This window comes from Tyto alba, unplaced genomic scaffold, assembly GCF_018691265.1.
Source record: "Tyto alba isolate M040663 unplaced genomic scaffold, T.alba_DEE_v4.0 Super-Scaffold_20000042, whole genome shotgun sequence".
Taxonomy (NCBI): domain Eukaryota; kingdom Metazoa; phylum Chordata; class Aves; order Strigiformes; family Tytonidae; genus Tyto; species Tyto alba.
The window spans coordinates 8,001,262-8,024,044 of record NW_024881293.1 but is presented as its reverse complement, the minus strand read 5'-3'; the positions used below and the strand labels follow the sequence as shown (position 1 = coordinate 8,024,044).

Here is a 22,783-nt window from a genome sequence, read left to right as displayed (position 1 = left end):
AAGCCTCTCACTTTGTAGACCCTGCCTGGGTGATTTCAGCTCTAGCACGTATCATTTAACAGCTGCAGAGTGTTTGTGTTGGCAGAGCCCTACAGGCATAACCCTCCCCAAATTATTAAGACTTTTAGAAATTAATCATCTTCAGCACTGTCTGTCAGCATTAAGGTTAGTATTTTGTTACTCGCTTTGTATTAAGTGGAATAAAATAAAGACAAGGAGCTTTCCGGATAATAGCTGGTCTGACAAGTTTCAATTCAGGGATGCCAAAGGGCACTGCTCCCAGGACTAGCTCTGACTCTACCTCATCACTTCTGTGCACCAAAAGGCAAAGCACAACTTGTGACACTTCCCATTAAAGATAAGCAGAGTACCTTCCAGCCAGAACATCTGTTTCTAAACAACAGACCCAAGCAACCTCCCAGTGCAGCATCACCTGCCATGGTTCCCACCCTTCTCAGGCCTCTCACCGGCACCTTGCAGGAGGCCAACCCCAAACTCTGCTGCTGCTGACAGAAAGACAAAGTTGCTCCCGAGGCCTGGCATGGGTAGGATGTTCCACAGGGCAATTACGGCAAAACCAAGCCCAAGACCTGCACATGACATTGAAAGGCAGGAGAGATCCTGGCCATTCTCATTTTCTTGCGGTATTAAGGCCCATTGCTTGGATCCAATGACTAAAGGAGTCCCATTCCCTACTTTGCCCTAGCAGGCTGGCAGATTAAGCTCTCGAGGGAAGGCAAAGCACTCTCACAAGATTGTCACCACTAAAAGAAGAGAAAAATCATGTCACAAAAAGTTCCCCAAAAAAGGATAAAGTGTGTTTTATACAAAAGCAGCATAGCCAGCTGAAAACTTGAATCCTTTCAATAGAAAAGGACATCTCATTTTTTCAGGCCTTCCTCTTCAAATCTTGTTTCATTCATCTACTGCACTGAGGTTGCCCACTCTACTGCTGGAAGAGTAGCTTCCAGATTCACTGATGAAAGAATACAGGAGCAAAATGGTACTGTGGTAGGATACTTATGTCCTCTATGCAATAACAGAACTTTGCAGGATACACAAAAAAATAGCTCCCAGTTTTCAGAACGGATCAGCTTTGAAGGTTCCATGCAAAAACCAGCAAAGAGCCAACAGAGCAGGCAAGCACACAGCACCAAAGCAAATTCAGAGCCAGAATATTTGCGTTGCTGCTAAGTCCTGTGTCAGACTGCACTGCCTGATGTTACAGAGGGTATTCTCAAAAATCCAAGTCCCCACAGGGAAGCTTCACACCACGCTGTCGTACACCGCCATCTGCTTGAGGGAAAACTTGAGTATTTCTTTGCAGTTAGATACAAGCTCACAGTAGCACCCATGGTACCCTTCCCTGATATATATATATACACACCTGAAGAATTGCTCATATTTTCACTCCAGATTCTTTTAGTACCCTGAAACAGATAGATCATGAGTTGCTTGACTACCATTCAGTTGCAGTTTTGTTCCTTCAGTATAAATGAGATGGGGAAATAGTTTCATTTCTCTGAAGTATAAAGTTAAATAGAGTGAACTGAGAAGTCCCTTTAAAAATAATGGAGTGAGATCACCCATACCGTGATTTTAAATGGCTCAAATAAGATCAGTACTTGCATTTAGCAAGTACATCCTGAGGAACCAGAGGGTTTCTCAGTTTCAGGCACTTGGGTGCCTTACAAGGGGGACAGTACTCATTCATGTGGGGAACATATTTTCAATAAAATTATCACTAACAGCTTTTTAACTCCATTCTCAAGCAACCCAGAATGTGAATCACAAAGATCACAAAAGGACTTGCCATTTTTAAGGGAATTTGAGTGTTAATAAATTATTCTGTCACAAAACTCACCTGTGACAGAATGAACCACCTGGGCAGTGAAACACTTTATTCCTCAGTATATTGACCACTAAACCTGGGCTGGCAAGGCACAAGAAGGCTGCAAAGAACGACTGAAGTTGCAACAGGAGAAAAAGTGACCAGTGTCCCCTGAGTTCTTTTCAAAATAATGAAGAGTTGCTGCTCTTCAAGACTAACCCTCAGCTTTGCAAAAGCTCTGGCAGAGCAGGTCAGCGTGTCTGCACTGTAATCACCTCAGCCTTTAATTTTTACAGCTGGACCTGTTTACCACAGCCTCACTTTTACCAGAAAAGGAAAAACTATCACTTTAAACACCACCATTCCAAACTCTGTATCTTACTATAAACAAATAATAGAAAAGGAAATTTATTATTCTCAGTGTTGTCATTCACCTAGACACTGCTGGCTTTCTAAGCAAACCACACTTTGGTATTTTTCCCCCATATTAAACACACATGAACTAATTCTAATATTGTTATTTTCTCATCATCCAGGACTGTTGAAAAGTCATATTCCTGACCATTTCACCATTTAGCCATTCTCTCACTGTTCATACAAGCACATATTGTACAATGAAATTCTGGATGCTTCTGTATTAAGAACGCTGCAAAATTTATCATACATATGGTACAGTCTGGGAAAATAGACAACTACAGGCATATAAACTGTCACAAACTCACAAAAGCAAGACTCAATCTATTAAAGAATAACCAAAACCCAGAATACATCATCCAAGAACCAAGTCGCAGAACTGCCTATTCAGTGGGTAAGCCCAACATTTTTATCACTCAAGTTTCTGCATTTTAGCAAAAAAAAAAAAAAGAAAGACAATAAAATAAATTTATTCTGGAAGGATGAGAAAAAAATGTTAAACATGTTTTTATGGGAGAAACAGAGATACAGAACTAGCTTGAAAACTGAAAATCTCTCATGCCCTGATCTATAAATAAAACTAGTTGGGATTTTCTTTTGTACTAAATTTAAGGAAAGTCTTTTCCATGGAGAGTTTTCTTTAAAACAAACTATGCCCCAGAAGGACTTTAACGATGGTGTTTCCAACAAGCAGCATGAATGAATTAAACAATAAATGCAGTAAGAAAACAGCTGTATTTTTCTTTAATAGAAGCAGATGAATGTGCAGTTCAGACATGGCTGCATTCTCAGAGAGAAAAAGACAATTCCTGACACTTTTCGCCCAGATTGTAACAACAGTTTTCCTTCACCCCGGACCCCAGGACCTTGCCTTAGGTGCCATTTGCCTTCTAACATCACAAAAAGCTTCAAGGTAAGCTCCAGTGACCATCTAGCAGAAATTCCAAGTTTTGTTGCATAGTACCAAACTATTCATCTCCCTTCCATGTGTGCTCCAGAGGCTATGCAGGGGGACAGGGGAAGGTACTTGGCTCTCCTTGACAGACCCGGGTCAGGTCTATCATCACCTCGGAGCAATCGGAGCCTAACTGCTTGTCTTTAGTCAACTTCTTCCCTTTACAGATAAACCCCAAGGTCTTCTGTAATTACTCAACCCAGAAATCACCAAGGTCTCTCTCTTTTCCTCACAACAGTCTCACAACATCCTACTAGGAGCTAGAAATTTCAAAATAACTAGTTCAGAGGGACATCAACACAGTCTCCAGCAATTCAGCTAAACATACATGAAACATCCGACTGAAGAGAGGTCAGGAGATTCGGTGGCACTCCAGGAGAGCCTGCCGTACTTCTCAAGAACAGCAGTGCTTGCTTGTTAGCCTAGCAACAGCCACTAATTATTTTCATTTGATGTTTCAAATAGATACTGTCACCTTAATTTCCTGACCAAAGCTGTTACTCAGCATTGCTGAATATGCACCACTTTCCACCCCAGAAACACCAGCATTTCAATCAGAGCAGAGGGTAGAGGCCCTTGCAGTAATTCAGGTTTCCCAAATCACTTTCTGTCTTAGCTCTTAAATTCCACTTGCTTTCACTTTTTCTTTAATTTGCTTTCAGTCTCGAAGCTTCCTATCCCTTAGGTTTTCTAGAAAGGAAATGTTTTCTCCTACTTACAAGGTCAGCACCTGCCGTTTTCTTCTTCCTCTGTGGTGAAGAGCTTTCTCTCAACACACAAGAATTAAGCATCCATGCTGATAACATCAGAATCCATCAAGTCTGTAAGAAAAGTTGCACTATTAAGTTGAAGCAATCAGCTCATTTCCTTGTAGCAGAGTGGCTTCCCCCCCAGTCCCATCACAGCTTAATGTCTGTGGTAGCAGAGTAGGGACTTTAAAACTCATGAGGCAGCAGAGTTTTCTTTTTACACAGTAAGCAAACTACAAACATTGCAAAGGTTCCTGCTACAACTGCAGGTTACCCAATCCTTTGCTGATGCACATCACCCGTGAGCGATTTTTTCAGCATAGACTATAGTGACACATACACAATACAGATGCACAAAAGAAGAATATGAAACATCTGGCATTTTGCTGCTACAGCTCTGATTCTCTTCCCTAGAGCTGTGAACCGGCCTTCAGTTCACTGCCCCAAAACAGCTGAAGAACACACAGACCTCAAAGAAGTTGCGGAGCATCGCAAGTTGGTAGAGAGGAGCCCACATCAACAAGACTTTCTCAGAGAGAAAACTGACCCTTCAGGGAAGTAGCTCAGATGTGCCTATATAGAGTTAATTGACTTGATTAAGGCACTCTAATTAAGGTGAGTGCATCCAGCTGGATTCAGTTCAGCAGGTCTGGGGCTGGGTGTTGCCAGTCTCGGCAGCGATGGGGAGCACCGAGCGCCGGCTGCTCCTCCCCACTTTTGGGAGCTCCCACAGGCGGCTGTCACACCTGGGGGCACCTGCACACGCCGGGGGAATCGCTTCACACACGTGTTGGGGCTTGAGAAGCACGAGAGAAAATTGCTGCCATGGATGTGTTCCAAGCGTGCCGGCTAGCTGGATAGATTCCTATTGCGCGGTCTAAGAAATGGAGATTTATTACATTGCAAAGAGAGATAAAACACACATGTTGAAACAACTCATCTCACCAAGTCTAAAGCCAGACAATTAATGAATTTTAGGTGGGCTGCCAGTAATTCCCAGTGATATGGGAAGCTCACCTTGTGTCATTCAAGTAACACTCCCTCGCCCGCCCACCACCCCCCTTCATACGCTTATGGTTACTTGGAACAGGACAAATTTTGTCTCATGGATGAGTTAGCTGTTAGGCATTCCAAGGGCTCTACATTTAACATGCGTGACATTTCCAGTGCTTAGATTCTTTTATTTGTAGTAACTGTACGTTTCCTAGGTATGAAGACTGAGCTTCCTCATACGTATTGTGTAAATACGTAAAACATAACTTAGTGTCATTCAACCTGCTGATATTTCTATTTCCAGAAGAGAACATGAACACTGAAGAAACCCTGTCTTTCCCAGCAAATTCTGATGTATAGGATGTGACATAATGGCACAAAAACTTTTGGCAAAACCAGGGATTTTAAATTGCTCTGCTTTATTTTGCTGTGGTGGGAGCTTTAATGCAGTGCACTTTACCTAGATCTGACACAAAAGAACAGACAGTCACCTCCAGTGTGTTACGGGGAAGAACAAAACAATCTTCTGGGAAAAAATATATTGAGTTCAGTATGTTGATTATAGGTTACAGTAAACAGAAGCGTTTGATGTAATGGATGCTTTCTGGCTACCAGGGAACCTTTCAAGGGCCCCCATGCAGGAGGGAGGTGGCAGGGATGAGGTGGCAGGTACGTGCTACAGAGAGATGAAAGGGGACAGATCTTTACTTCCCTTTTTACAAAACAATTTTCCGGGCTCCCTGTACTTCCCTGGGCCGCGGCAGAGCAGTGTGGGTAGCAGCATGGGCGGCTGGGCTCGGGGCAGCGCTCGCCTGCGTGCACGGTGCGTCCCAAGGGTTGGCTCCTTGGCCAGCCCCGAGGAGGCTGTGGACTGAGAAGGGGCCGGCGTGGAGCTGATAGCCTTTTGCAGTGCCCCTTAAATAAAGCAGTGTCTTTTGGGGGGCAGTTGGCTCCGCCTGCTCGGGGCTCTTCAGGCTGGGGCAGAAGGTGTTTCTCCATCAGAACAACTTACCTCCTCAGATGGCCATGGTGCCAGCACTGCGACTTTTGCTTTATTCCCCAGGCGTCGGCACAAAGAGGAGATGCCTGGGTGACGGTCTGCATTTAAAGCAGCTCACCCATGCACGTTCATCTCCGCACAGTCCCCAGCAAACTGGCCCCGGCAGAACTGTTTCAAAAGCCACTTGCTGCATGGCACAGCGCTTGGGGTTTACGGGCTTATTCAGAAGTGGCATTTTTAATGCAGCGGCTGCTGTCCATAATGGCAGGAGTGCACTGCAAGGGCCCCCTCTGTGAGCTTGAGCGGTGAGGATGTCCTGTGCACGCTGATGCTAACACTGCTTCCTTGTACAGTCTTTCTTTTTCTCTTCTCCCTCCTCCTTTTCTAATGAAATCTTTCCATATTATTAATGGCTAGGGTGGATCTATAGAGTGTGTTCCTTCCAGGATTTTCTTGTTTGCTGTAGTCTTCAAATTTTCCAGTTCATTTCCTATTTTCCTGCTCTAAAATCCCTGCCAAAAAAATCCCTGAAGCACACTTTGGTACTTGAACAGAAAAAAACCCAACATTTGAGAATAGACATTCGATCCAGACTCTTGTAAATCAGTAGCAATTTTCCCCTCAAATATAAGTCATTTTCATTAGTGGCTGACAGTTCCTCAAGGTGAGTTTTTATCTAATTAACTATGCAGATGCATTTCAATCACAAAAATGGGGAACACTGTGTCATATAATTTATATGAAATTAGTAGTCCAAGAGCATTCAGCCAAAATATAAAGACTGGACTCATGATAGGCTATTTAATAAGGTTCCTTTAGGAATTAAATGATTAGGGATGAAATTAATGAAATGGATTTATGCCTAGATATTCTAAATGACACCAGCTTTCATAGCCAAAGAAGAAACAGGTACCCAAGAAAAAGTTCCTCACTCAAGGACTGGAATATTAGAAACAAAAGTGGCTATGTAATCCCCCATGGAAAGAATTATTTCGGTTTCATGTAATCCCCCACCAGAAAAACTGGAACCATTACAAACTCCACTGATATTAGAGCTCAAGTGCATGATGGTGCCAATTGGAACAGGTTAGGAGTTGGGGAATTCCATAGGACATTCGAGGAGAAAAAAATTCTGAAGTAATTTCATGGATTATTGTTGATTTTAATCCCTTCTGTGGCTTCTGAAAGAAAATCCTCACACATTTTGTTGCTCATGACATGGACATTTCCCTGTAAACACAAATTGAAAATAAAAGCAGTTGGACATCAGTCAAACTGGTGGAACTACTATTAAATGACTCAGGCAGCCTGATATGTGAGACTGGTTATTTCAGTGCATAACACTGGTAATTTGGGGCTGAGCTAATTCTATTTATGGGCGTGATCTGCTGTTCTTTGCTTGAGGATAAAATAGCAGGTGATTTCAAGGGACCTTTTGCTCTGAACACCTCCCACCCTTTGTTTGTTCTGCAGGGACTGACTCTCTCATCTATGGGAACCCCTAGTGTGTCAGGAGGGCTCCACGTCTCATGATGCAGCAGCTCACAGCTTCCCTTCCCCACAGACTGGGCAAGATTCAAGCCAAAACAGAGGAGAACAATATACGCTAGGATTTTTTCCTTCAAACCTGTGTTTTTTCAGTCTCTGCACTCAGTATCTGTTCATTTCCTTCCACCAATGAACAACAGGGCGCAAGGTGACCTGTGGATTTTCCATGGCTAGATTTGGTGAGATGCTGCCTTCCGTACAACTGCGCAGTTAAACCTATTGGCTTAACACGAGGCAGCCTCACAGTTCCTGTTCTTCTGCCGTTACAGCTTGATCTTTTGGGGTCACCATCGCTGGTTTCAGCTTGCCTCTGAGCGTTGCGCTGTATGCAGCGGTGGCTCGGGCAGCTCTCCATGCAAGGCAGGCAGCTCAAACAATACCTCGTTGGGCATCTCAAACTGTACTTCGCCACAAGCCTTCTCTGCTTGTCAGCCGCACATCTAATTAACTGCATGTAATGAGGATGTTAGACAGTAAGACACTAGAACTGGTGGCTTCGAGAAAGTAAAGAGTCCAAGTCTTTATAATGTTTAATTTATTTAAATATATTTTCTTTACAAGTCTCATTTTGCCTTTTTTCCCCCCATCTCTGATGGTGACACCACCTCTGAGTATTTGTTCAGGCAAAGTGGGGTACCTGAAAGTTAGCATATATTCCACATCATTCCAAATCTTCCTGAAGCAGGACACAGCACAGCCTTACAACACTGCCACCTCAAATAGGAACTACTCTGACTTCATCTGGTTTTGCTTTTAAATAACCCAGGTAACATTTTTGTTTGTTCATTTCTTCCAGACTTCAGATACCACTTTCTAATAACAAAAATAATATCTCTCCGAAAATGTATGCTCTAAATTTCTCTAATGTTTTCTACAGTATTTAAGTACCACACAACTGGAACTGAGGCTCAGGAAGACTAAGGCCGGGATTCAGTTTCACTGATATGCATGAAGACGACAACTAAACTAGGAACCTAGTCCCAGAAGATTTTCTCTTCAGCAAATGGAGACTGATGGAAGCCCAGCAGCTCATAAGTAGGTGAAGTCTCTCTCTCTCTCTCTCTCTCTCCACTGTTGATTTTCTTAACTGGAGTTTAAAGTTATTTGCTTTAGTTGTAAGAGGTTACATGGGATGAATCCAGATCTTGGTGACTTGCCCTGGCAAGACTGTGACAGATCTGGGAAGACAACCTCCAGGAAGGCAAGCTAGAGGTTATTTGGTTACTCTGGATATTAAGGGATTCGTTCTTCTCCTTATAAAGGAATAATGATCTCACATCAGTAAAAAAAAAAGAAGTTTCAAAGTAAATCCACTGAATACAGTGGGTTTAAACCAGCGTAGCCGAAATCAGCATCTGGACTATTGTCTTAGATACCTTAGAAGTCCATGATTTCTTCCTCCAGGGGCATGTGCTTCTAGGAAATATAAATTACTTTGGCTGAAAGACAGTACTTCAGAGAATGTCATCAGACCACCAGCACCGTTTAATAGTCCTGCTATGTTGTTCTGAGAAATACTGTTTTCTGTAGGAATTCAGGAATGACCCATAGAAACAACTTTGGCAGCGCATGTATTTCCCTTTGGATTTGTCAGGGTAGCAAAGGATCTGAAGAGCTGAATCTTTCCAAATCTTCTCAGCTCATCTGCATTACAAGGACTAAGTGGCTCACCAGTGGTTCCTTGCTTAGTCTGTGGCTCTGACATTAGCAGGGTTGCATTTGATCCAAGATGTCTTGAGAACTGCGGGAGAGTAATGTTTTCTAACACCACCAAATTCCCCTCTCTATTCTTGGTGAGAGAGATTCATTGCAAAAACAAGCAGTAAATTCTCAAAGGCTGCAAGAGCGCAGTGCTGAGGGCCAGACAAATTAAGACAGATGTTCTGAACTTTGGGATAGTGAGGATGTGGTTTTGTGCAGCCAGCCACGTGAAGGGTCTCAGAACATCTTCACTTCTCGGACACCAGAACGAAGCAGGTAGCGTAATGAGACACGATAAATCGGATCCAAGATGTCTGTGGTGGGTGGGGTTGCAAACCTGCAGCCATTCTCGGGGCCTGCAAACAGAGTCCGCTGCCTGGCTGAATTTCCCAGCTCGATTCATGCTGCTCGGCACATTCCCATTGCACAGTCCTGGAAAATATAAAGGGGGAAAGTGTGGGCAAGTGTCTGAGAGACAGGAAAACGATTTGTTGGGAAGTCTTGCAAAAGAGAGAGATTTCTGATTGTGTTACTCTCTGTCACTGTGCAAATACAGAGAATAAAGAACTAAAAATCCCGAGGTGCTGTCTGGAGGGCAGCAGAGCTCTCCGGGATGCCCAGTGAGCAGTGACAAGCTGGCTTGACAGTCAGCACAAACCGGCTCACCAGTCAGTCAGCACAATCCAGCTCACCGGTTGGCACAAACCGGCTCACCAGTTTGCACAAGCTGGCTCACTGGTCGGCACAAACCGTCTCACAGGTTGGCACAAACTGGCTCACCAGTCGGCACAAGGCACCTCACGGGTTGGCACAAGCCAGCTCACTGATTGTCACAAGCCAGCTCACCGGTTTGCACAAGCTGGCTTACCAGTTGGCACAAACCAACTCACCGGTCAGCACAAGCCAGCTCACCAGTTGGCACAAGCTGGCTCACCAGTATGCACAAGCTGGCTCACCAGTCTGCACAAGGCGCCTCCCCAGTTGGCACAAACCAACTCACCGGTCGGCACAATCCAGCTCACCGGTCTGCACAAGGAGCCTCCCCAGTTGGCACAAACCAGTTCACCGGTCGGCACAATCCAGCTCACCGGTCGGCACAAACCAGCTCACCGGTCGGCCCCTTCGGGCAATCCCGGTGCTCCCCACACTGGAGCCGGCTCTCTCGGTGGCGCAGGAGAGCCCGCGGCAGCTCTCGCAGCCTCGACGCAGCCATTAACCAACGGCCTCTTCTGCCCATCCCGCTGCCCTCCGGCCACCCGGCGCCCAGGAGGCCTCTCCCGCCCGATCCCTGCCCCCTGGAGCTGCCGGGGGACCCTCTCCCGCCGCCCACCTGTCCCCACCCCACGCTGAGCTCTGAGAGGCACCCTGCAAGGCGGAGGAGCGGGGGGCTGGTGGTGTACCGCTACCGAGCGGCTGCCGTCCCGTGAAGCACAGCCGTAGTTCTGCTAGGTTCTTCTGCCTTTTTGCCACCGTGCCCCAGCAGTGGGATTCATGCCTGGGCTTTTAGGCCTTTTTCAGATTGGATGATGCAGCCCCTTACATCCATGGCGAGTTCGTTTTGTTTTCTTTATGTGAGCTACGCAGAAGCACAGTTCAAGAAGCAAAATGCTTTTTATCCAAAACCACTGGAAGATTGACAGGCAAAGGCAGATGAGGATGATACTCAAAGTGAGTGAAAATACTTAATTCTCTCATTTTCCTTTTAAGGAAGCCCAGTGCTGTGGTGCAAAGTTGACAACCATTAGAAGTATATCTGGAGCCTGCAGTGAGAAAGAACAGCTCCTACCTCTTTTTTTTTCCACCAAGCAGAAAAATCTCAAACATGACTGACAGCTGTCACATCATGGCACATTCCATTACTTCCAATTGCGGTCACAATTTTTTCAACATCAGATTTTTCTGAGGTTTTTCTTTTTCTGTTCTTCCCTCTCCTCGTATATAAATATCAGACTGTGGATACAGAACAAATCACCTTGGTGGGAATGGTCATTAAAGACATGGGTAATAAACATGCTTATTGTCCCACATGCTTTTCCATTTAAAATATTTGGCCTGAGAACGTGGGAGGTAAAGAACTTATATTTTGAGGTCTTTAAAAAACATAGCTTACATCCCCTGATTTATACTCCTTGGGACTTGTTCTATGTAAAACATTTAACTAGCTTAGATAAAAGAAACAGCTGAAGCATTGGTTGGTTTGGAGTTTCTCATTCTTTTCTCCCATATATCTTCATAAAATTTAAGTGCCAGGCACAATGTTTTAAGCTCAGAACTTTTCCTCTTGTTCCTGAGTTCTCTTTAGCAACATTTATAATATCACTTTAATATTCTCCCCTACTGCTGGGCTCTCGGGACCAACACAGCCCCTAGTTACACGAAGCAGCACCCATCAAAGCAGGGGTTTGGTGTTTGAGTCCCAGTTTTGCAACTAAGGATGCAAGACAAAGCGTGCCAAATGCCAGCCGTGCAAAACAGACACGTGAAGCAGCAGATCCCGCTGCCATTGGCGTCCGGAGGAGCCCAGTGACATAACCTGGAGGGGGCACCCCCAGCCCACTGGTGCCCCGAATCACCCTTTGCAAAGCAGAGTGGCCCAATGCGTCGAAGATCTAAAACCAGCCGAGCGGGCAAGGCAAAAACGATGGCAGCCCCTCCTTGTTTGAATCAGGGGTCTTGTGCTGCGTCTCCTTAGCAGGCCCACTGCCTGACAACACGTTCCAGGGCAGAAACAACTCGCTGTACGTATACATCCTGCCAGTGCAGGTCCTCGGCCTCCCTCGTCCCGTCCTTCTGCCCTCACCACCCCTTGGGACGCCCGTGCACGTCCTGGGGCAGTTTGGCCTCGCAGCTACAGCACTAGATGGGGATGCAGCAAAAAATCTAAATAAAATTCCTGGCTCTGCTACATACTTTGGTCAGGATCTGGGCCAGGCGGTTATTTCCACCTGTCTCTGCTTCCCTTTGGTAAAACAGTGACGAGATCCTTTCTTTTTCCCTCCTCCCCGTGCGTGCCTCTCCTGTGGTGGTTCCGCAGGTGCAGGGCAGCACGGAGGCACCTCAGCTTGCTCCAAATGTGCTCCCACTTCTACGGAGAGCTGCTCAGCCACGTTAACAGTTGGCTAATTTGCTCGTTCAAGAAATAGGGGTAGCAAGGGGGCCCAAGCCCCGTGCTGAAAGAGCTCTCCTGCTTGTTCGGAGCCGGCTTGTGCGTCCGTGCCCCGCACAGCGCTTCGACGTGCGGACACACCGCCAGAACTGGGACAGCCTGACGTACGGCTGGGCTTACAGGTTGGATGCTTTGAACTCTCGCAGCTGCTACCCGCTAGTACTGTAGTCATAGATACACTGCCCTTAGAGAAATCAGAATCAATTTAGGCACCTAATACTGGGATGTCTGTGAGTGAATTGGTTTTGAATTAATTGAGTAAAACAAGGCAGTGAAAACCCATGTAACGTGTTGGTCTGGAAACTGCTGCAGCCCTGGGGATGGAAAGACAATGCATATTTTATGCTGTGAATTTTTTATTAAGGGCTGTTTTTTTATTTTTTATTATTGAATATGAATATTTTACACGTCCGAGTTCAGAACAATGCTTTTTTTGGCTGCCTCTGCACTTTTCATGGTTGTGTACCCTTGCATTGCATAACTGAGAGAGATCCATTTACACACAGGGGGAAAGGGGACTAATGAATCTCAGCAAAGCTAACTTTACTGTGTGTGAAAAAAAGCACTCTGAAGTTTTCCAAATAAAAATAATATATACATATATAAAAAACTTGCATGGAATGGCTTAATAAAATCAGTGTGTGTGTGTGTGTACGCGTGGGCACACATGTTCGTGTGGGTATGTGTATAATGACCGCAGAGCGTCTCTCACCCAGAGCTACATCTCACTCCATGTAGCGACATCTCTGCTGGGAAAAACTCTGCGATGTTCTTACCTTCTTTGCATCAAACCCCTCATACTCAGGTACCCACCTGGATGCTTCCAAAGTTGGAGAAATGGAGGCAGACCTGCCAGTGGCTGATAAATGAGCGGATGGAGCTGCTCACACCGGTATTTTTCTGCCTTTGGTGATGCTGTCACACTTTCTGGCCACTTCTAAATGTCCGCAGAGCTTGTTTCCACACCCGCCTCCACAGGACACCCCTGCAAAGTCTGCCTGCTGCAGACCCACAGCCCAGCATTCCTGGCTCAGGTCTCCACTGATCTTCGGGACGGCTCCCACTCCGCACGGGCACGTTGCCGAGCATCTTTGGCAACTGCCACGCTCCCTCAAGCCGCGGTTTGTTCTGTCAGCAGTAGGCTGTGCAGGCTGGCCTGCTGGCATCGCTCCGTTCTGACCATGGATGGTGAAGAAACACCTAATTTACCTGGGTAATTCGTATCTGGCCTTGCTTGCTAAGCCCGGCTACCTGCCCTGGCGTGGTAAGACTGGTAGCTTCGGAACTTCTGAAAATTTCTGAATTCCAGTAAGTCAGGCTCCTCTGTACTGTGCCCTAAGCATTGCCCTGCCTGGGGAACAAAGGGGCTCGTTTCCCTACCTCCTCCTGTGCCCCTTCTGAAGAGATGGACTTGGCACGCACTGTCCTGCTGCTTTCCATACTCATCATCCTCCATCTGTCCATCACCATCCTCCCTGAGACCTGTGATCTGCAAGGCAGGGCTGAGGGCACATTTTACAGCAGTGTGCGCACACAGCTCAGCATGGATTTGTCTAGTGTATATCTGAACCCACCTTTTTTACTGTGCACATGATAACAGGGAGAAGAGGGAGGAAGCAAGAGCTCTTGTATGCTTCTTGAGAGCTCGCAACCAAAAACGGGCAGGGTGACAGGAACCACATTGTTTTGGGTAATCAGTGTGCATTGTCCCAGGCTGACATTACTGCATACCAATAAAACCTTTAAAATCGCAGGGAATAGGGAAAGTACAAAATGATGAAATGTTTGACATTTAAAAGAAAAATAAAGAGCTGCTGCTGGATTGAAACTTAAATGAGATGGGGAGGGAAGGAAAAAAACCTGCCAGGATGTGCTGGGTTCAGCTGGGATAGAGTTAATTTTGTTCATAGGAGCTAGGATGGGGCCGTGGTTTGGATTTGTGCTGAAAACAGTGCTGATAACACAGGGATGTTTTGTTTTTTGTTGATCAGCCCTTACACAGAGTCAAGGCTTTTTCTGCTCCTCATCCCACCCCTCCAGTGAGTGTCTTGGGGGGCACAAGGAGCTGGGGGGGACACGCAGCAGACCCCAGGGACATCCCGTGCCATCAGACATCATGCGCAGCATGTAAGACTGGGGGAAGAAGAAGGAAGAGGGGGGGTGTTCAGAGGGATGGTGTTTGTCTTCTGTTATGAGTGACGGAGCCCTGAGGACGGCTGAGCCTCCCTGCCCATGGGAAGTGGGGAATGAATCCCTTGGTCTGCTTTGCTTGCGTGCAGCTTTTGCTTTACCTGTTAAACTGCCTTTACCTCAACCTATGAGTTTTCTCACTTTTACCCTTCCAATTCTGTCCCTCATCCCACTGGGGGGAGTGAGCGAGTGGCTGTGTGGGGCTTAGTTGTCGGCTGGGGTTAAACCACAACATGGGAGCAGGTTGAGATTTTTATGTAATTCCAGTGCAAACTTCATGAATGATTTTGTGTTTCTGATCTTGTGACTCCAAAGTCCCAGGTCTTTGCACTGATACATGCTCTTAAAACAATAGACAGCGCTTACCCCAGATAGCTTGCAGGACAAGTGAAGGGTAGAACAAAAGGACGGTGTTTGTAAGTGGGAACCGATGCCTGATGTGCCCAAGATTAAACTTTTCATTCTACAACTAATCACTGGTAAACCTAGGAAGTAATTTCGGACTTTTTAATCCCTGCAACCAGCCCAATAGTCACCAAACTAGTGTTTCTTTCCTGAGGCTAGAGAGATCCCAGGAGTTTACAATTTAAATCCTCTAGGTATCCACAGGACAGGTAGAGCAGAGCTGGAAATACATCAGAGGAAGGATTCCTGAAATTAATTTTCTGTGGCATGAGGGCCAAGGGAATAAGGTCCCAACTCACTAAGACCTCAGAACTCTTCAAAGCAGAAATGAAATAAAAATCAAGTATGAATTTCCAGTGCCCTGTGCAGTGATGGAAACGCAAGGTGACCAAGAGACTGAAGAGGCTGATATAAAGTCTAGAGTCATGGAACATGTGCCAGCTCCTGCTATCTTGTTGTGTGTCCTTGAGCAAAGTCATGCCTAAGAGGTAAATGAAAACAGCCAGGCCAAACCAGTACTGTGGGTGTTACATACCTGTAATAATGATTTGTTGAATGATTTTCAACTGGGAGGAGCTGAACCAGGTCCCTCGATGTAAAACAGCATTGGTATCAAGGAATCCATCCTGGATTATGCCAGGCAATATCTTGTTCTGCAGAGGTGAAACCTCATCAAAAGCACACACAGAGCTCTGCTAGGTGTCACTCTCCAAACACATTTTGTGTCTGCATCTGGGTTTGCAGAGTTATCATGCTCTTTTGCTTTGCTTTTCTCCTTCCTGACAACAACCTTGAGTTGCACTGTTCGCTCAGGTTCCCTCTGTTTTCCAGCACGCTGTTTTTTGCATTTTTATTTGCATTAGATTATTGGAGCAGGAGTCTGAACACTTAAATTACTGCAAAACCCTCCTCATATGGAAGTCAGTGAGCTGTAAAATATTTAAACTGTCTACAGTTGTACCTCGTTTGTTTACACATTTCCCGTGGGCTGCTAAAAGGTAACATACTGTAACAGAAGAAAGATCCAAGATTGCTGATTCTGATTTCATAACAGCTCTAAAAGTGCTCTGAATACTTGCATTAACTTGATGAAATAATATATATCTCAGCTTTCTGAAGCCTTAGGGCCCAAGTGGAGCAGGAAAGCTATGTGCCTTTCTCCAGACCCTTTGTTTTATGCTTTCACTCTGATCATTGGGGAGGATGAGGTTAGGTGGGTCTTGCTGTAGTTACTGCTGGAGACATCCACAAATCGTCCTCCACTCCCCTGCCCACGTCCTCCACTGCCGGGTCTTTCAGCCCGTTTTATTTTTCCACTTGCTCTGCTGAGGAAGTGCTCCAGGGCTCGGCGGACAACTGAGCACAGTTAGGTGTGCCTCTCTTCAGAGCTCTTGTAAGTGTCTTGTAGAAAAGGAAAAGACTGTCATGATTCTTCAGAGGGCAGCAAGAGGAGGTGATAGACGACTAATCAGTCCCAAGGCAGCAGAGGGCATCAATGAGTTTGAAGATTCATCTCCGGAGCTGCATGAAAACAGCCAGACACTCTACGGAATAATTAACAAGACAGATTACAGCTCTTTTCCTATTTTCATGTTAGTCTTGAACAAATTCAAGAAGTTCTCAGGTGTATCTCGAAGGTATTTTTCAAATAATTTTTGAACAATATATAAATCATGGTGCTAATCAGTTTCATGAATTATGATGAGATTTCTATTGCCTGCCTGAGTGAAGTCTGTGTATTTGCAGGTGTGGATAAGCATGATCTCTGTAAATGCATAATTTCCAAGTTGTATATTTGAATGCAAATTTCACTGCTGAAAATTCACACCTTTGTTATGAATTTCATAGTTCACTTTGGAAATCCAATCAGTTAGCCATGATATTTACACTAGTTAAGCTTATCTGGTGGAATTACTTGTAAAAATGGAGCTTGGCAAGGCAGATTTGCTTAGTAATTTAAGCAAATATTTGCAGGATTATTTTGTCACTTTCCCTAGCTCTTGGTGATGTTTCTCCTAACATATTCAGCTTTTCCCAAAAGAGAATCAGCGTCAGCTAGGGACCACTGCCTCTACCTTCTCTTAGATGCCTGACATCAAAATATTTTTTCAGGAGTCCTCTAAAAGGAAACCCAAACTAGATACCTTTTACCTTGTGCTCTCTGATGAAGTTAATGATTTAAATTAACTTCATATTATATAAATGTAGTCTCACATAGTCCTTATGCTAGAATATTAGTGAAATCCCACAGATGGTCCAACGGAAGCAATGTTTTACATGATGTGGCACAGCAAAACACGTGGTAAGGCCACTAATAGCACTGACATACTATGGGTCTGAGAGCTCTGCTTTAACAGACAGATCAACTTATTTTCAACAAATTTAGAAGTTCAGTCCCCTCTGAGCTCCTCCAGGGCTGCTACAGGAGATCTCCAGCGCTATGGCAAAGGGTCAGCAACACCCCCAAGCCCTCCTGGTTCTCCATCAGAAGTCTCTTGCCACTCTTTGGAAGTTTACGGTGAATGGCAAGGAGCCAGCCCCCACGGGCATGGGATGGAGGTGGCTTGTTCTCAAGTGTTTAAAAGTCTGACAAACTGTTTGCAGTTCTAGCAGGGATCAACACGTTTCTAGAATTAAAACCAACATCTTGGATAGCAAAAATGCTCTGAACAAAGACTCTTTCTTTAACCCAATGCACAAGGGACCTTTCTTTAGTAAGTTATAAAATCGCTTACTATAAATCAATTATTTTTGTACTGATTTATTAACTGCTCTCCAGCTGTTCAGATTGGCACTTAAAAATTCCTGGATGGTCCTACTGAAATTTTTAAAAGCATTTTTTCTGAAGTATTGTTGGTCCAACCTCACTATAGTCTTCCCAGGTAACCCACATATTCCTAAACGTTCTTAAGCTGGCAAGGATGGAAGCACCAACCCACACAGAGAACATCCAATCTTGTGGCAAGATGATCTTGATATGAGTTGTCTTGGGAACTCCTGTCTGGAGCTCCTTCAGAAGCCTGTCCTTGAAATCTCTGAAAAGAGTCGATCTGCCTGTTAACAGCACATTCCTTAGGACGTTGGGCTGGACACGCTCATGACACCTGGTGATGCTCTGGAGGACCATTCACCCAAACCCTGGCCCTGGGATTTCTGCCTCTGCGGGCATATAAAGTGCTCAGGAGCTCAGAATAGCTGCCCTCATGCCTTGACAGCCCTTCCATCAGGGAGAATGTACTTGAACATGAGGTTTTCAGGCTTTTCCTGCATATTTTGGCTAGGATCTAAAGCAACATAGCATAGCTTCTCCTTCATATCCCTGACAATTTCTCTCTCTGCTGTGCTTAGAAAGGAGTGCCCAGTCTCTGAGAGGAGCCTAGCAAGGCATTTGGTGACATCTCTGCCTGCAAAGCCAGCCTGGTAACGACACGATGCAGGCAATGGCCTTTGGAGATGGGGACCGTGACGGTGACACTGTTGCCACAGCCCAGCACTAGAACAGTTGTGTGGGCACAGGCATAGGGGGCTGTTAGCACTCACAGAGTCATGAAGGGGAAGGCACCAGGAAGCTTTCGAACATCGTCTCAGCCATTTTGTCTCAATGGGACAAAGGATTGAGCGTGGTCTCGGTCAGCAGTGTTGGCCGCTCACTCGGTTTCATTTTGGGTTCATGCTCGGATAAATATCTCCAAATCTTCTCCATGTCATCCCAGGAGGTGACTACCTCATTTTCCACTGGGTAAGTAAAAGACAAAATGCCCCTTTCGGACTGGGCTTCTTCTCTGATATAGCAGTCCTTATGACTCACTCCAAACATGACAAGTTTGAATTCTACAACAATAGAAATAGCCGAAGGGAGTGCCTGTTCCCCTGAGAGAGCAGCCTCACTCCATCCAGAGCCGATGTCAAAAATCACTGCGTGGGTCCCTGTGGAGTCACACATCCCATGCAGGATGGTGCTGGTTGTCCCTGGCAGTGGCTGCTGGCACCGAGCATCAGCAAAACGTTCTAGATCCCCGGCCACAAAAAGGCACCGCTCTGCCGAGCGTGCACTGCACAGCTGCACCGGCAGCGCCGCTTCCTCAGGGGAGCCGGCAGAGCGGAGCGTTTTGATTCAGGGCTAGTACTTGGAAGTGAAACTGGGTGTTCTTACTTCCCAGATAAATTACAGCAGAGAATCAATGGATTTTTTCAGACCCGCAGGCACAGAGGAGGGTCGGTTACAGTAATTGCATTTGCATTGATTTATATTTGAATTCTGTTTGGGGTTTTGCTGGGTTTTTAAAGGAAACATTTTTAATGAGGTCAAAAATAACATGAGAGGGAGTTTTAGAACACAAACCCCAGATATCTCAAAGACTTTAGAGGGAAGAATCTCCCAGCAGAGGAGGTATGCTACTCCCCATATGACTCCAAGGCAGGCTGTGAGTCAGTTAAGCAGTTACTGCATCCCTGTGATATGTGCACACCTGTAACCTCTGCGGAAGGGAAAGGGAAAGGAGATGATAAACAGTAAGATCCTCGTTACCAGTGTTTTATTTTCATACAGGTTTTGTCAGCCAATAAATACGCAGGCAGCTGTAGCACCTTTTAGGTCAGTCAGCTCCCAGCAGGTTTTCTTGTTCTAGCTATTCACTTGGTTTGACATTCTCCTTAAAAGCATTTCCAGTGAATGACTTTTCTGCCCCAAAATCCTTGTAATTTCTTACAGTGACCCATATTTCTTTGAAAGATATCAGGCAGGTGAGGATGGAGGCCCCAATCCACACAGCAGTTTCTCTCGGGGTGTGCAGTGATCCTCACAAACATGTCTCCAGGCACTTGCAGCTTCATCTCCTTCTGGATCTGTTCCTCCAGGCCAGGGAAGAACGTGGACCCATCTGAGAGCAGGATGTTGCCATAAAGTTTCTCGTGCACACTGATGTCAGGCTTCGTGATGATGTTGAGGCTCATTTTGTGCACACCAGGAGCTTCAACTCCAATGTTTGCAGGCACAAAAAAGGACTCTAGTGCACGAAGGAGCTGGTTGCCTATCTGGATGATTCTATTGTTAGGCAACCTGTATTCTTTCATGATTTTTTCTGGCTTTGCTTTCATTTTTTGGATGGGGTCTAAGGCTACGTAGCATGACTTCTCTTCAACATCTCTCACAATTTCCCTTTTAGCTGTGCTAGCAAAAGTGTGTCCACTCTCCAAAAGAAGCTTCGTATAATATTTCATAATATCCTGGCCAGCAATATCCAGCCTGCAGACAGCATGGGGTAAACAATATCCTCCATATATGGGGACAGTGTGGGTGATACCATCCCCACTGTCCATGACTATTCCAGTAATATGGGCTGGTGCACAGAGTGCCAGAGTTGCCTGGACTGCAACGTACATAGCCGGCACTAGGAAGCCTTCAAGCATGATGTCCGTCATTTTTTCCCAGTTCTGCAGAGGATTGATGGGGGCTTCAGACAGGACTGGCCTTTTGCTGGCTTAGCTTATCAGCTCCTTCTCATAGACATGTCTCCAGATCTTTTCCATATCATTCCAGTAGGTAACTATGCCATGGGCTGCTGGATAATTCCAGGACAGGACCCTTCTTTTGGACCTTGACTTTTGAATGACCAACCAACAATTGCTGTGAAAACAGATCTTGGGCCACTGTCACTCGTGAAACCCGCTTTGAATAACCCAGACCCCTTGTCAAAGATTACAGCCGGGACATCCAAAACGCTGGGGTCAAACATTCTTCGCAGAGCTGATGGCTCCCTGGCACTGTTTGCCCCCTCCCCATTTCCAGGCTGGTCACCTTTGCTAGGGAAGTCTTTTTGGGGATGCACAGCTTGGCGTTTCCAACATGTCTGTCCCCAGCTACCTCACAACGGCCAGTGGTACATCATTTTCCCAGGAAGTTACCTGACCCCATACACTTCCCTGGATACGTCCAGTGTAGCTTTACCGTGACTCCGGCCAGAGGACAATCAGGTCACCGAGTCTGACCCACAGATCATGGACCATAAATATATCCTTGTAGTGAGCCTAATAGCATTTTTATTTTTCTCAAAATAGAACAGCACGTATTGCAAAATACATGTATGACAACAATTACATTTTTCACAAGTGCCTCTGGCTTAGCTGAGACTCTACAAATATTTCCAAGAGTTGGTGAAGATTAGGACAATTTTGCCTCCTTGTAAGTATTAACTGAATTATCAGTTTGCTTTTCTGACTAACATCTGCACTGAAAGAAGACCTCTTTCAGCTGAATCCTTTTTGATCCTTTATGGGAAACTCCTAAAGATATTTTTAAATAGTTAAAACTATGTTTGGCACTGATTATGGCATTCTGGAATATTTCTCCCTGTCCTCGTTACTTAATTTAAAGGCTATTTTTTGGTAAAATCACAAGAGCAAAATAATAATTTCTACCTCCTGCTGGTTTAAAAAACCCTGACAGTTTAAAACAATGCTTATAATACCTCCTAGTGCAAAGAAATTCCTTCCCTTAATGATTCTATATCCTAGGCTGCTGACAAGCTGAGCTGCCTGCAAATAAACAGACATGCAGATGTCTTCCTTCCACCCTTCCCTTTTCCATTCAGCATTTTGCTGTGAAGCACAAACTATTTTTTTGAAGTTTGTTCAGAAGGATTAAAAATATCTTAGATTTTCACAACTGATCCACATTTCACATCTAATTGTTGGGGTTTTTTAAATTTTGCTTCACGAGAAGAATTTCCAATGAAGGAAATTTCTATAACTTTGAATCCAATCAGATCTGACAATCCAAATCCATTTACAGAGAAAATTTCCTTAAAAAAAAAAAAAAAAAAAAGACTATATAACTTCAGTTTGAATCCTTGGCTGCCAGAGTTTAATTGCTTCTCCTTGTGGTTCTAAATCCAGGGCAGCTTCAAAGCAAGGGTGGCTTCTATTAAATTTAATTACTTTTTCCTGCAGCTTGCATGGCAAAGGTGCCAGCTACTAAATGAAGCTGGTTATGAATCAGAGGCAGATTCCAAAAAAAGATATATATTAAAAAGCAACTTTAAGTGCAAGCAAATGACCTCCTTGTACAGAGATGTTTAAACCCCAGATGAACTACTGAAAAAAATAAAAAAACCCCAAACCATCTAACAGGGGATCTGCTCTGTGTATGTTATTTCCATTCTGCTTAGATTCCAGACACGTGTGTGTTAAATGCCACTTTATCCATTTTAGCAATTTCTCTAATCCTCTTAATATTTGTGTACATATATTCAGTGTGTGGCACACTTGTTTTCATGCATGCTTCTATATTAATGTCAACAGGTGTCCTAATCATTTAAGAGGTTGTTATATGCATCACACTAGAAACCCCATTTAATCCTGCGTGGTCTGCATGCAGCTTACAGTGAAGCACTCCGTTTTGAACATGATGTTGGGTATTGAAACAAGGGAATATTGACTGTGATTATTAAATGGCGGTTTAACCTAGACGCTGGAATGCTCATCTGTTCCCTCATATTGGTTCTGTCATAAATCGCCTTAAAAAAGGCATGTGTGAATTTACCTTGTTACTATAGGGTTTGTAATAAGAGAAATTACTGTTTGTGTTTAGCTGAAGTACTGTAAATTGAACTCATAGAAGAGACAATATGAGACAGCAAGAATTTCTTGTGCTCACCTGGCAGCATAGCTTATGCTGATAGGACAAGAGCTCACCAGGAATGGAAAGATAGCTCATTTTCTGAACACCAGCCTGTCTTTGGCCTTCGGCGTTTGCCAGGGGCTGCCAGCTGTGGAGAGACACAAAAGGAACTGTACTGAGATGAGCAAATCCATCCCACACGAGCTGCTAATG

General features: G+C 44.9%; 2 pseudogenes; both read right to left on the bottom strand.

Annotated features, from left to right (window-relative positions):
* Nucleotides 1-18,153: 18,153 nt before the first annotated feature.
* Nucleotides 18,154-18,895, bottom strand: LOC116965266 (annotated as a pseudogene).
* A 710-nt stretch (nucleotides 18,896-19,605) lies between these two features.
* Nucleotides 19,606-20,687, bottom strand: LOC104363339 (annotated as a pseudogene).
* Between the last annotated feature and the right edge of the window lie 2,096 nt (nucleotides 20,688-22,783).